We start from the raw sequence: 14,181 nt of genomic DNA on the forward strand, positions 1-14,181 counted from the left end.
CAACGCCTACTGATAAGGTTACTCAGGGAGAAGGTAGTACTACTGGCCGTAATACCATTCTGGCCAAGGAGGCCATGGTTCCCTCTGTTGTGGAGACTCAAGCTACAGGAACCAATAATGATACCGATAATACTCGACTTGTTAACACAGGGTCCGATATCTCATCCAGATCCGACAAGACTAAATCTTGCAATATGGAATTTGAGAGGGGGAAGCTGCAATCTCTAGGTTGCTCTAATGAGGTAATAGAGACAATGTTGAAAGCAAGAAAATACTCTACTAACGTCACGTACCACAGAGTCTGGGACAAATTTAGAGACTTTGCCAGTAGATCAGAGATTGATGCTCTACATCCACAGGTATCACAAATTTTACAAGTCCTCCAGACGGGTCTAGACAAAGGGTTAGGATATCGTACCTTGAAAGTACAAATAACGGCTTTATCAGCCCTAACAGATGTAAGATGGGCAAATCATCCTCTAGTTATACAATTTTTAAGAGGAGTCATGAAGCAGAGACCACCTAGAAAGAATTTTTTCCCAAAGTGGAATCTCCCTTTGGTATTAGACACACTCTCAAAACCACCGTTTTCACCATCTTCAAGTTGTTCCTTGATACAATTAACGCAGAAGGCAGTATTCTTAGTTGCGATTGCTTCAGCAAGAAGAGTGTCAGAAGTACAAGCTCATGGATGGGAGGAACCTTCATTGACTTTCTTCTGCGATCGGGTTGTTCTAAGCCCGATTCAACACTTTGTCCCCAAAGTAGTCACGGAATATCATTTCAACCAAGAATGGACGTTGCCAACATTAAGAGAGGAGGGTGACTCAAACCCTCATCCACTTGATGTGGGAGAGACATTAAGAATGTATGTGGAGAAAACAAGAGAATTTAGGAAATCGGAAAGATTGTTCGTGGTTCCTTCAGGGTATAGAAAGGGACAAGCTAAGAATGCCAACACCAATGCACACTATGGTAGGTATGTGGTCTACTTCTGATATCCATATGCGATTAATAGTAATCTTAAGCATACCAGATTTGAATCTAATAGAAAATTGAACTTATGGAATATACGCATATAATTACGCAATACAATACATCTTGACGCGTACATTTTAATTAATCTCAAATCTCGTTATTTTTCTATTTGTTTTTATAAGCAAACATATGCGTACAATTTACGCGTAATTTACGCACATTTACGCATATTTATGCGTAAGACGCATCTAGATAAATAAATGCGTTATATCTTCATGCGGATTCTGATGCGTAATTTAGATCTTCCTTTTTATGCGTATGACATATGGATATAGAAAACTTCAATACAAGGAAGATGCAACTTCAATGCTTTTGAATTAAAAAAGACATGTAATATAATAATAATAATAATAATCTGTGGAAAATAAAAGCAAGAGCAATATTCTGATTAATAAAGATAAAAGTAATAGGATGTTAGATTAAGATATTATTATTAAAATTGAGCAACTATAATATATAATAAAATATAGGTTTTTCTTCAAATGTTCACTATAAAGATCCTGTAATGTTATTTAACGTGAATGTAACAATACTGTTATGTAAAAATTGATATAACAATGTTATGATATGTCAATGACATACTGTATGTAAATTGAAAACTCTTTAATAAAAAATATTGAATCAGAAAGGGACAAGTTGCTTCCTCAAGAACTTTAGCTAATTGGTTGGTTAGAGTAACTCAGGAAGCATATAAAATCAATGACTTACCTTCACCTGAGCAAGTTAGTGCACACTCGACAAGAGGGATGGCGGCCTCATGGGCTGCTTTTACCAAAGTGTCACCAGAAAAGATTTGTCAGGCGGCCAATCTATGAACACTTTTATGAAACACTACAGAGTTGACCCTGCAGCAAATTCTACGCTGCAGTTTGGTACAAATGTATTGAGATCAAATACGTTGTAATGTAAATAAATTGTTTGCCAGCATTGCACCTCATCCCTCCCTGAGTGGTTATTACTAGTTAACTCCCGATCGTGCTGACATGGAGACATATGGAATAAGGAAAATTGGATACCTACCTGACGGTAATTTTTCTTTCCAGATGTATCCATGGCAGCACGAGGCTCCCTCCCTAGATTCGGTGGCTAGGAGGAGAAAGACTAGGGGAGGAGTTACTGGGAGAAATTTATAGATACAGGTCCTATGGGGGTTAAAGAGGGCGGGGTTTAACCCGATCGTGCTGCCATGGATACATCTGGAAAGGAAAATTACCGTTAGGTAGGTATCCAATTTTCCTTAATCTTGCGCTAGCCGGGACTCGAACCCGGGTCGCAAGAATGGGAATCTTGCATGATACCCCTACACTACTAGCGCTTGTGAGCATTTTATCTTATGGCTCAAGCCTCAGCCACTGCTTTCCGACATCTTTCATCTTTCATCAGAATCAGAATCAGAATCTTCATCATCATCAAGCAAAAATGCACTGTTTTTCTACCAATCTTTCGAAGCATGCTGGCCAAGGTGCAATTCTCAAAAAACTTTCTGAAGACATCTTTTGGAGTATATCACTTAAAGGAAAAGCAATGCAAGCTTATCTTAATTTAATTTTCACAATTGCTACACTTTAGCTGCTAACATTTTCACCACTTTGAATCGCTCTAGGTAGTTATCTCTACAGATCAAGCTATTTGTAAGAGCCTTACATAAATGTAGCCTATCCAGCTCATTTAGAAAATTGTGCAGTAAGAAAAACAGTAGTTTGCTGTGTACATTTCATGTAGATGTCACATAGAAGCTCCTGGCTCTGTTTGGTTTAATGGAAACCTAAAGTGAGAGGGATACGGAGGCTAACATATTGATTTTTTACAAAAAGTAATCTAGGTTATCTTACATCCAGCTGATCTTTTTAGCACCAGTAGTTTCTAAATCCCGCACCTGAAACATGTGGCTAATCTAGTCCAACTGTAGTCAGAAAATCTGATCTGCATGTTTGATCAGGGTCTATGGCTAAAAGTATTGGAAGACAGAGGATTAGCAGGACAGGCAGGCACCGTGCATTGTTTAGAAGGAAAAAATAGTTCAACCTGCATAAGCTTTTGCTTTAGGTTCGTGAAAGTGTGGCACATGATAGCTACACCTGCAAGAGATAAGACTTTGGAAATGTTATCAAGTGGAAATGCATTTCCTTGCTTCTTTTGACTGAAGACGTATAAAAGTGCTATTCTGCGCTAGCCGGGACTTGAACCCGGGTCGCAAGAATGGGAATCTTGCACGATACCCCTACACTACTAGCGCTTGTGGGCATTTTATCTTATGGCTCAAGCCTCAGCCACTGCTTTCCGACATCTTTCATCATCATCAAGCAAAAATGCACTGGTTTTTCTACCAATCTTTCTAAGCACGCTGGCCAAGGTGCAATTCTCAAAAAACTTTCTGAAGACATCTTTTGGAGTATATCACTTAACCACTTCCCGACCGCCTAACGCACAGAGGCGGCCGGGAAGTGGACCCCGCAAGGACCGCCGTATAGACAAATGGCGGCGGTCCTTGTAGGGGCATGGGCGGAGCGATCGCGTCATCCGTGACGCGATCCTCCGCCTGACGCCGCTCACCCGCCGCAACATCCCGCCGGCCATACGGAAGCGCCGGCGGGATGTAAAACCGACGATCGCCGCATACAAAGTGTATAATACACTTTGTAATGTTTACAAAGTGTATTATACAGGCTGCCTCCTGCCCTGGTGGTCCCAGTGTCTGAGGGACCACCAGGGCAGGCTGCAGCCACCCTAGTCTGCACCAAGCACACTGATTTTACCCCCCCCTGCCCCCTGATTGCCCACAGCACCCCTCAGGACCCCCCCTGCCCACCCCCCAGACCCCTGTTTGCACCCAATCACCCCCCTAATCACCCATCAATCACTCCCTGTCACTATCTGTCAATGCTATTTTTTTTATCCCCCCCTCCCCTGCCCCCTCCTGACCACCCCCCCACCCCTCAGATTCTCCCCAGACCCCCCCCCCAGACCACCCCCCCCCTGTGTACTGTATGCATCTATCCCCCTGATCACCTGTCAATCACCTGTCAATCACCCATCAATCACCCCCTGTCACTGCCACCCATCAATCAGCCCCTAACCTGCCCCTTGCGGGCAATCTGATCACCCACCCACACCAATAGATCGCCCGCAGATCCGACATCAGATCACCACCCAAGCGCAGTGTTTACATCTATTCTCTCCTCTAAACACCCACTAATTACCCATCAATCACCCATCAATCACCCCCTATCACCACCTGTCACTGTTACCCATCAGATCAGACCCTAATCTGCCCCTTGCGGGCACCCAATCACCCGCCTACACGCTCAGATTGCCCTCAGACCCCCCCTTATCAATTCGCCAGGGCATTATTTACACCTGTCCTTCCCTGTAATAACCCACTGATCACCTGTCAATCACCCATCAATCACCCCCTGTCACTGCCACCCATCAATTACCCCCTGTCACTGCCACCCATCAATCAGCCCCTAACCTGCCCCTTGCGGGCAATCTGATCACCCACCCACACTAATAGATCGCCCGCAGATCCGACATCAGATCACCACCCAAGCGCAGTGTGATGATCCGCTCAGCTGGCTGCACAGGCAGACAGCTGTTTGTCCATTCCTCTAGTCTGTGGGCTGCAGGTCTCTGCAACAGAGACCTGTCTTTCCATTGCAAGTTTCTGGTCTGTTCTCTTGCTGGGGAATTTGCATACATTCATTATGCAAATCCCCTACCTGCCTTCCTTGATGACTGGCACTATAAGAGCTTTATGTTTCCCAGAAGGCTTTGCTGGTCATTTCCTTTCCATGGTCTGTTCCTGATGGACACTGCTGGAGTGTCAGCCATTGCTATCTAGTATAGTTAATTCCTGGGGGTTGCTTTAGGCTCCCCTTTTAGCCCAGTCAGGTTGTATTATCTGTATTGCCTGTTCTGTCTTGTCTTGCCTGTTGCCATTGTCCTGTCTCAACGGTGGTCGACAGGAAATGGTTCTGATCTCTGTTCTTGGAGTATAGCTGGTGCAGCGGTTGCTACCAGCTATCTCTTCTGTTCTGTCTCCTGGGATCGCGCTAGCTACTTTTCGCTAGCGCTGGGGATCCTTCTGTTCTGTTCTGTCTTCTGGGATCGCGCTAGCTACTTTTCGCTAGCGCTGGGGATCCTTCTGTTCTGCTACTCTGTACCTGGATCGCACTAGCCACTTTTTGCTAGTGCTGTGGATCCTATCTCTCGTTTGTCCCTGTTTTCGTGTGTCTGTCTTGTCCGCTACACTTGCTGGAGGCTCGGTGAGGTAACCGTTAAGCAAGCGCTCGCGTCCTCTGTTTCATGTTTGTCTGTTAATGGTTAGTTAGGCGTGCTTGTCTCTATTGTGCTTATCACATGGAGATCGCGCATAACCGCGTGCACTGTTGCGAATGAGTGCGGTGTTCGCGGTTAGCTAGCGTTTGTTATTTTCCATATCTCCTTATTGTATTATTTGCTGTGCCTTTGCTACCCTCGTATTCTATTCTGATCTGCCTTGTGTCACGTCTGGCGATCGCACCACTCGCGATCGCATTCCTATTTCGTATCTGCTGTTGTGTGTGCGCGGTCACGGGGTGGCGACTGGATTGGCGCACACACATACAACCTGTCCCTTTGCTCAATCTCATTCGCAATCACCTTTCTTGCGATTGCGTTCTGCGCTTCGTACAATTCCTGTCTGGCACTTGTGGAGGTACAGAGGATTGGTTCCTCTGCACTCCCCAGCGCCATCTGCCGACAGGAATTTCCCTCTACAGGTGCGTAGCACCTTTTGCTGGGTGCCTGCAAATATACGCTTGTGGAGGATTTCCGCCGTGTCAGCGCACGCGTTGTGCGCTGATCACGGAGAAAGTTCCACGAGCGTTACACGCAGTGTTTACATCTATTCTCTCCTCTAAACACCCACTAATTACCCATCAATCACCCATCAATCACCCCCTATCACTGTTACCCATCAGATCAGACCCTAATCTGCCCCTTGCAGGCACCCAATCACCCGCCTACACGCTCAGATTGCCCTCAGACCCCCCCTTATCAATTCGCCAGTGCAATATTTACATCTCTTCTTCCCTGTAATAACCCACTGATTACCTGTCAATCACCTGTCAATCACCTATCAATCACCCATCAATCACCCCCTGTCACTGCCACCCATCAATCACCCCCTGTCACTGCCACCCATCAATCACCCCCTGTCACTGCCACCCATCAATCAGCCCCTAACCTGCCCCTAGCGGGCAATCTGATCACCCACCCACACCAATAGATCGCCCGCAGATCCGACGTCCGATCACCTCCCAAGTGCAGTGTTTACATCTGTTCTCTACCCTAAACACCCACTAATTACCCATCAATCACCCTCTGTCACTGCTACCTATCAGATTAGACCCCTATCTGCCCCTAGGGCACTCAATCACCTGCCCACACCCTTAGAACGCCCTCAGACCCCAGCCCTGATCACCTCGCCAGTGCATTGCTTGCATCTATTCCCCCCTCTAATCACACCTTGAGACACCCATCAATCACCTTCTGTCACCCCCTAGCACACCTACCCATCAGATCAGGCCCTAATTTGCCCCGTGTGGGCTCCTGATCACTCGGCCAAACCCTCAGATCCCCCTCAGACCCCCTTCCGATCACCTCCCCAGTGCATTGATTGCATCTATTTTCCCCTCTAACCACCCCCTGAGACACCCTCAATCACCTCCTGTCACCCCCTAGCACTCCTATCCATCAGATCAGGCCCAATACAACCTGTCATCTAAAAGGCCACCCTGCTTATGACCGGTTCCACAAAATTCGCCCCCTCATAGACCACCTGTCATCAAAATTTGCAGATGCTTATACCCCTGAACAGTCATTTTGAGACATTTGGTTTCCAGACTACTCACGGTTTTGGGCCCGTAAAATGCCAGGGCGGTATAGGAACCCCACAAATGACCCCATTTTAGAAAAAAAGACACCCCAAAGTATTCTGTTAGGTGTATGACGAGTTCATAGAAGATTTTATTTTTTGTCAAAAGTTAGCGGAAATTGATTTTTATTGTTTTTTTTCACAAAGTGTCATTTTTCACTAACTTGTGACAAAAAATAAAATCTTCTATGAACTCACCATACTCCTAACGGAATACCTTGGGGTGTCTTCTTTCTAAAATGGGGTCACTTGTGGGGTTCCTATACTGCCCTGGCATTTTAGGGGGCCTAAACCGTGAGGAGTAGTCTACAAAACAAATGCCTCAAAATGACCTGTGAATAGGACGTTGGGCCCCTTAGCGCACCTAGGCTGCAAAAAAGTGTCACACATGTGGTATCGCCGTACTCAGGAGAAGTAGTATAATGTGTTTTGGGGTGTATTTTTACACATAACCATGCTGGGTGGGAGAAATCTCTCTGTAAATGGACAATTGTGTGTAAAAAAAAAATCAAAAGATTGTAATTAATAGAGATATTTCTCCCACCCAGCATGGGTATGTGTAAAAATACACCACAAAACACATTATACTACTTCTCCCGAGTACGGCGGTACCACATGTGTGGCACTTTTTTACACCCTAAGTGCGCTAAGGGGCCCAAAGTCCAATGAGTACCTTTAGGATTTCACAGGTCATTTTGCGACATTGTTGGTTTCAAGACTACTCCTCACGGTTTAGGGCCCCTAAAATGCCAGGGCAGTATAGGAACCCCACAAATGACCCCATTCTAGAAAGAAGACACCCAAAGGTATTCCATTAGGAGTATGGTGAGTTCATAGAAGATTTTATATTTCGTCACAAGTTAGCGGAAAATTACACTTTGTGAAAAAAAAACAATTAAAATCAATTTCCGCTAACTTGTGACAAAAATAAAATCTTCTATGAACTCACCATACTCGGAATACATAACGGAATACTTTGGGGTGTCTTCTTTCTAAAATGGGGTCATTAGTGGGGTTCCTATACTGCCCTGGCATTTTAGGGGCCCTAAACCGTGAGGAGTAGTCTTGAAACAAAAATGACCTGTGAAATCCTAAAGGTACTCATTGGACTTTGGGCCCCTTAGCGCAGTTAGGGTGCAAAAAAGTGCCACACATGTGGTATTGCCGTACTCGGGAGAAGTAGTACAATGTGTTTTGGGGTGTATTTTTACACATACCCATGCTGGGTGGGAGAAATACCTCTGTAAATGACAATCTTTGGATTTTTTTTACACACAATTGTCCATTTACAGAGATATTTCTCCCACCCAGCATGGGTATGTGTAAAAATACACCCCAAAACACATTATACTACTTCTCCTGAGTACGGCAATACTACATGTGTGGCACTGTTTTGCAGCCTAACTGCGCTAAGGGGCCCAAAGTCCAATGAGCACCTTTAGGCTTTACAGGGGTGCTTACAATTTAGCACCCCCCCAAAATGTCAGGACAGTAAACAAACCCCACAAATGACCCCATTTTGGAAAGTAGACACTTTAAGGTATTCAGAGAGGAGCATAGTGAGTCCGTGGCAGGTTTCATTTTTTTTTGTCGCAAGTTAGAAGAAATGGAAACTTTTTTTTTTTTGGTCACAAAGTGTCATTTTCCGCTTACTTGTGACAAAAAATAATATCTTCTATGAACTCACTATGCCTCTCAGTGAATACTTTGGGATGTCTTCTTTCCAAAATGGGGTCATTTGGGGGGTATTTATACTATCCTGGAATTCTAGCCCCTCATGAAACATGACAGGTGGTCAGAAAAGGCAGAGATGCTGGAAAATGGGAAAATTAACTTTTTGCACCATAGTTTGTAAACGCTATAACTTTTACCCAAACCAATAAATATAGGCTGAATGGGTTTTTTTTAATCAAAAACATTTTTGTCCACATTTTTCGCGCTGCATGTATACAGAAATTTTACTTTATTTGAAAAATGTCAGCACAGAAAGTTAAAAAAATCATTTTTTTGCCAAAATTCATGTCTTTTTTGATGAATATAATAAAAAGTAAAAATGGCATCAGCAATCAAATAGCACCAAAAGAAAGCTTTATTAGTGACAAGAAAAGAAGCCAAAATTCATTTAAGTGGAAGGTTGTATGAGCGAGCAATAAACCGTGAAAGCTGCAGTGGTCTGAATGGAAAAAAAGTGGCCGGTCCTTAAGGGGGGTAAAGCCCTAGGTCCTCAAGTGGTTAAAGGAAAGGCAATGCAAGCTTATCTTAATTTAATTTTCACAATTGCTACACTTTAGCTGCTAACATTTTCACCACTTTGAATCGCTCTAGGTAGTTATCTCTACAGATCAAGCTATTTGTAAGAGCCTTACATAAATGTAGCCTATCCAGCTCATTTAGAAAATTGTGCAGTAAGAAAAACAGTAGTTTGCTGTGTACATTCCATGTAGATGTCACATAGAAGCTCCTGGCTCTGTTTAGTTTAATGGAAACCTAAAGTGAGAGGGATACGGAGGCTAACATATTGATTTTTTTACAAAAAGTAATCTAGGTTATCTTACATCCAGCTGATCTTTTTAGCACCAGTAGTTTCTAAATCCCGCACCTGAAACATGTGGCTAATCTAGTCCAACTGTAGTCAGAAAATCTGATCTGCATGTTTGATCAGGGTCTATGGCTAAAAGTATTGGAAGACAGAGGATTAGCATAACAGGTAGGCACCGTGCATTGTTTAGAAGGAAAAAATAGTTCAACCTGCATAAGCTTTTGCTTTAGGTTCGGGAAAGTGTGGCACATGACAGCTACACCTGCAAGAGATAAGACTTTGGAAATGTTATCAAGTGGAAATGCATTTCCTTGCTTCTTTTGACTGAAGACGTATAAAAGTGCTATCCTGCGCTAGCCGGGAGTCGAACCCGGGTCGCAAGAATGGGAATCTTGCATGATCCCCATACATTACTAGTGCTTGTGGGCATTTTATCTTGTGGCTCAAGCCTCAGCCACTGCTTTCCGACATCTTTCATCATCATCATCAAGCAAAAATGCACTGTTTTTCTACCAATCTTTCTAAGCATGCTGGCCAAGGTGAAATTCTCAAAAAACTTTCTGAAGACATCTTTTGGAGTATATCACTTAAAGGAAAGGCAATGCAAGCTTATTTTAATTTAATGTTCACAATTGCTACACTTTAGCTGCTAACATTTTCACCACGTTGAATCATTCTAGGTAGCTATCTCTACAGATCAAGCTATTTGTAAGAGCCTTACATAAATGTAGCCTATCCAGCTCATTTAGAAAATTGTGCAGTAAGAAAAACAGTAGTTTGCTGTGTACATTCAGTGTAGCTGTCACATAGAAGCTCCTGGCTCTGTTTGGTTTAATGGAAACCTAAATTGAGAGGGATACGGAGGCTAACATATTGATTTTTTACAAAAAATAATCTAGGTTATCTTACATCCAGCTGATCTTTTTAGCACCAGTAGTTTCTAAATCCCGCACCTGAAACATGTGGCTAATCTAGTCCAACTGTAGTCAGAAAATCTGATCTGCATGTTTGATCAGGGTCTATGGCTAAAAGTATTGGAAGGCAGAGAATTAGCAGGACAGGCAGGCACCGTGCATTGTTTAGAAGGAAAAAATAGTTCAACCTGCATAAGCTTTTGCTTTAGGTTCGGGAAAGTGTGGCACATGATAGCTACACCTGCAAGAGAACGGAAAATTCTATACTTACCTAACGGTAATTTTCCTTTCCATGTGCATCCATGGCAGCATACATATGGGTTAAGCCCCACCCCTACCAATTAACAGGACCTTAGCTATAAAAGAAAGTGACCCCTAGCGAGCAGCATTCTCATTGACTAGCCGAACCGGAGAACAGCAAAAAGTCAACAAAAGGAAAGGGAGGGAAATCCCTATGCTGCCATGGATGCACATGGAAAGGAAAATTACCGTTAGGTGAGTATACAATTTTCCGTTTTCCATATGCCTCCATGGCAGCATACATATGGGATTTAACTAGCAGAAAAAAAGTAAGGGTGGGACAAGACTTGCTGACCAAAAATAATTTAAATTAAGGCTTTAACAGATTCAGAAATAACTTTCTTTCTAAATTAAACTGAAGCGGAGGCTGCTGGATTGACTCTGAAATGGGCAATGAAAGTATGGACAGAGGACCAGTTGGCAGCCTGGTGAATCTTTGCCCAGATAGCGAAGGTGGCACAGGGGACAGCTGAGAAGAGTGCACTGTGATACCACCCAGAGGAACAAGGTCACAAACCCTGATAATAGGCTAGCCTTAATAAAAGGCTTTGTTGATTCATTTGAGCCATGAAGAGATCTTTTAAGTTTGAGGTTAGCTGGCTCTTTCTCAGACCTGATGGAATTATGAAGAGCTGTTCTGATTTCCTGAAGCTCCATTGTTACATTCACATAGGCTCTAAGTGTTCTTGCAACATCTAGAACATGCAGATCAGAGGAATTTGTATCCATAAAAGATGGCACTGTCCGATCCTGATTAAAGGGAAGCCTGGAAGTGAAGTGCTGTAGTGGTCTCAAAACTACTGAGTAGAATGTCAAGAATGAGCCCATAGATCCTGGAGCTCGGAAACTCTTCTGTCCGAAGAGATAGCGACTAGAGGCATAGTTCTTAAGGTTGTTAAGTCTCCACTGGGTCAAAAAGAGGTTTTGCTAGGTAACTGAGAACCTGCGCAGTTCCCACTTTGGAAAAAGGTTGCAATTAGGATGCTTGTTCTTGGTGGCAGCTAGTGTTGGGCGAACATCTAGATGTTCGGGTTCGGGCCGAACAGGCCGAACATGGCCGCGATGTTCGGGTGTTCGACCCGAACTCCGAACATAATGGAAGTCAATGGGGACCCGAACTTTTGTGGTTTGTAAAGCCTCCTTACATGCTACATACCCCAAATTTACAGGGTATGTGCACCTTGGGAGTGGGTACAAGAGGAAAAAAAATTTAGCAAAAAGAGCTTATAGTTTTTGAGAAAATCGATTTTAAAGTTTCAAAGGGAAAACTGTCTTTTAAATGCGGGAAATGTCTGTTTTCTTTGCACAGGTAACATGCTTTTTGTCGGCATGCAGTCATAAATGTAATACATATAAGAGGTTCCAGGAAAAGGGACCGGTAATGCTAACCCAGCAGCAGCACACGTGATGGAACAGGAGGAGGGTGGCGCAGGAGGAGAAGGCCACGCTTTGTGAGACACAACAACCCAGGCCTTGCATGAGGACAAAAAGCGTGCGGATAGCATGCTTTGTACCGCCATGTAGTCATAAATGTAATAAAGATAAGAGGTTCCATAAACAGGGACCGGCAACGGTAACCCAGCAGCAGCAGCAGCAGCAGCAGCACACGTGATGGAACAGGAGGAGGCGCAGGAGGAGAAGGCCACGCTTTGTGAGACACAACAACCCAGGCCTTGCATGAGGACAAAAAGCGTGCGGATAGCATGCTTTGTACCGCCATGTAGTCATAAATGTAATAAAGATAAGAGGTTCCATAAACAGGGACCGGCAACGGTAACCCAGCAGCAGCAGCAGCAGCAGCAGCACACGTGATGGAACAGGAGGAGGCGCAGGAGGAGAAGGCCACGCTTTGTGAGACACAACAACCCAGGCCTTGCATGAGGACAAAAAGCGTGCGGATATAGCAGCAATGCTTTTTGCCGCCATGCAGTCATAAATGTAATACAGATGAGAGGTTCAATAAACAGGGACCGGAAACGCTAAACCATCCCAGATGTTCATCGGTCATGTTACTTGGTTGGGGTCCAGGAGTGTTGCGTAGTCGTTTCCAATCCAGGATTGATTCATTTTAATTTGAGTCAGACGGTCTGCATTTTCTGTGGAGAGGCGGATACGCCGATCTGTGATGATGCCTCCGGCAGCACTGAAACAGCGTTCCGACATAACGCTGGCTGCCGGGCAAGCCAGCACCTCTATTGCGTACATTGCCAGTTCGTGCCAGGTGTCTAGCTTCATGCCCGGTTTCAGGTCCAGCGGTGCCAGCCACAAATCCGTCTGTTCCTTTATTCCCCTCCAAATTTCCTCCCCTGTGTGCTGCTTATCCCCAAGGCAGATCAGCTTCAGCAACGCTTGCTGACGCATGCCAACAGCTGTGCTGCACTGCTTCCACGATCCTACTGCTGCTGGTGCTGGGTTAGCATTTCCGGATGAGGTACAGCTTTGAGATGCGTTGGAGGAGAAGGAGTCAGAGAGGTAGGTGCTGCTGTTGTTATCCAGCTGTTTGCGGCGTGGGCAACACCCGCGCCGTAGCAGGTGAGGAATCGCTGCCAGGCTCCACAAGGTTCACCCAGTGCGCGGTAAGGGAGATGTATCGACCCTGGCCGAACGCACTCGTCCAGGTGTCAGTGGTGAGGTGAACCTTGCAGGCAACGGCATTCTTCAAGCTTCGGGTTATTTAGCTGACCACGTGCTCATGCAACTCAGGCACTGCAGAGCGCGCAAAGTGGTAGCGGCTGGGAACCACGTAACGTGGGATGGCCACTGACATCATGCCCTTGAAGCTGTTTGTCTCCACCACTCGATATGGCAGCATTTCGCAGGCCAGAAGCTTGGCTATGCTGGCTGGCTGTTACTGCCACGGCCCGGGGGTCATTTGCTGGCAATTTCCTCTTGTGCTCAAACATCTCAGAGACAGACAACTCAACCGTAGCGCTGCACACCGAAGGGCTGTTGGTTGTTGTGTTTGATGAACACTGGGAGACCTCAAGAGCACTAGTCCGGAAAGTGACAGTGTCAGCATCGTCTGATGTTTGTGAATGTTGTGAACCACGCAATGGCTGGGCTACTGCTGCTGCTGAGGCGGGTCTGGTGGTGAGTCTGGTGAACCCAAGGGAGGCAGTGTTGCTGGTGGTACCCTGTCCTGCCGCGTTTGCCCACAGAGTGGGATGTTTGGATAGAATGTGGCGGCTCATGCTGGTGGTGGAGAGGTTGTTAATACTTTTCCCCCTGCTCAGGCGGGTCTTGCACACCTTGCAAATCGCCATGGTAACATCCTCAGTGCAGTCTTCAAAGAAAGCCCAGACTTTAACTGGCTGAGGACTCGGACCTCGTGCGTGATGTGCTGGTGCTGCTTAACCCACTGCTGGACGCTTGAGAGGTCATCCAAGTAATTATCTGGTCCTGTTCTTTTGGATCTGTGAGGGTTGTTGTCCTGGACAACATGGGCAGTATTGAGTGGGTTTTCTTGGGTGCTC

The 14,181-nt window shown here is 45.1% G+C and overlaps 2 non-coding genes across 2 annotated transcripts; both read right to left on the reverse strand.

Annotated features, from left to right (window-relative positions):
• Window positions 1–2,282: 2,282 nt before the first annotated feature.
• Window positions 2,283–2,353, reverse strand: TRNAG-CCC (transfer RNA glycine (anticodon CCC)). Its single transcript has one exon. It is a non-coding gene; the product is annotated as a tRNA-Gly (tRNA).
• Window positions 2,354–3,203: 850 nt separating this feature from the next.
• TRNAG-CCC (transfer RNA glycine (anticodon CCC)) lies at window positions 3,204–3,274 on the reverse strand. Its single transcript has one exon. It is a non-coding gene; the product is annotated as a tRNA-Gly (tRNA).
• Between the last annotated feature and the right edge of the window lie 10,907 nt (window positions 3,275–14,181).

The sequence above is a fragment of the Hyperolius riggenbachi genome, chromosome 10 (genome assembly GCF_040937935.1).
Source record: "Hyperolius riggenbachi isolate aHypRig1 chromosome 10, aHypRig1.pri, whole genome shotgun sequence".
Classification (NCBI taxonomy): Eukaryota; Metazoa; Chordata; class Amphibia; order Anura; family Hyperoliidae; genus Hyperolius; species Hyperolius riggenbachi.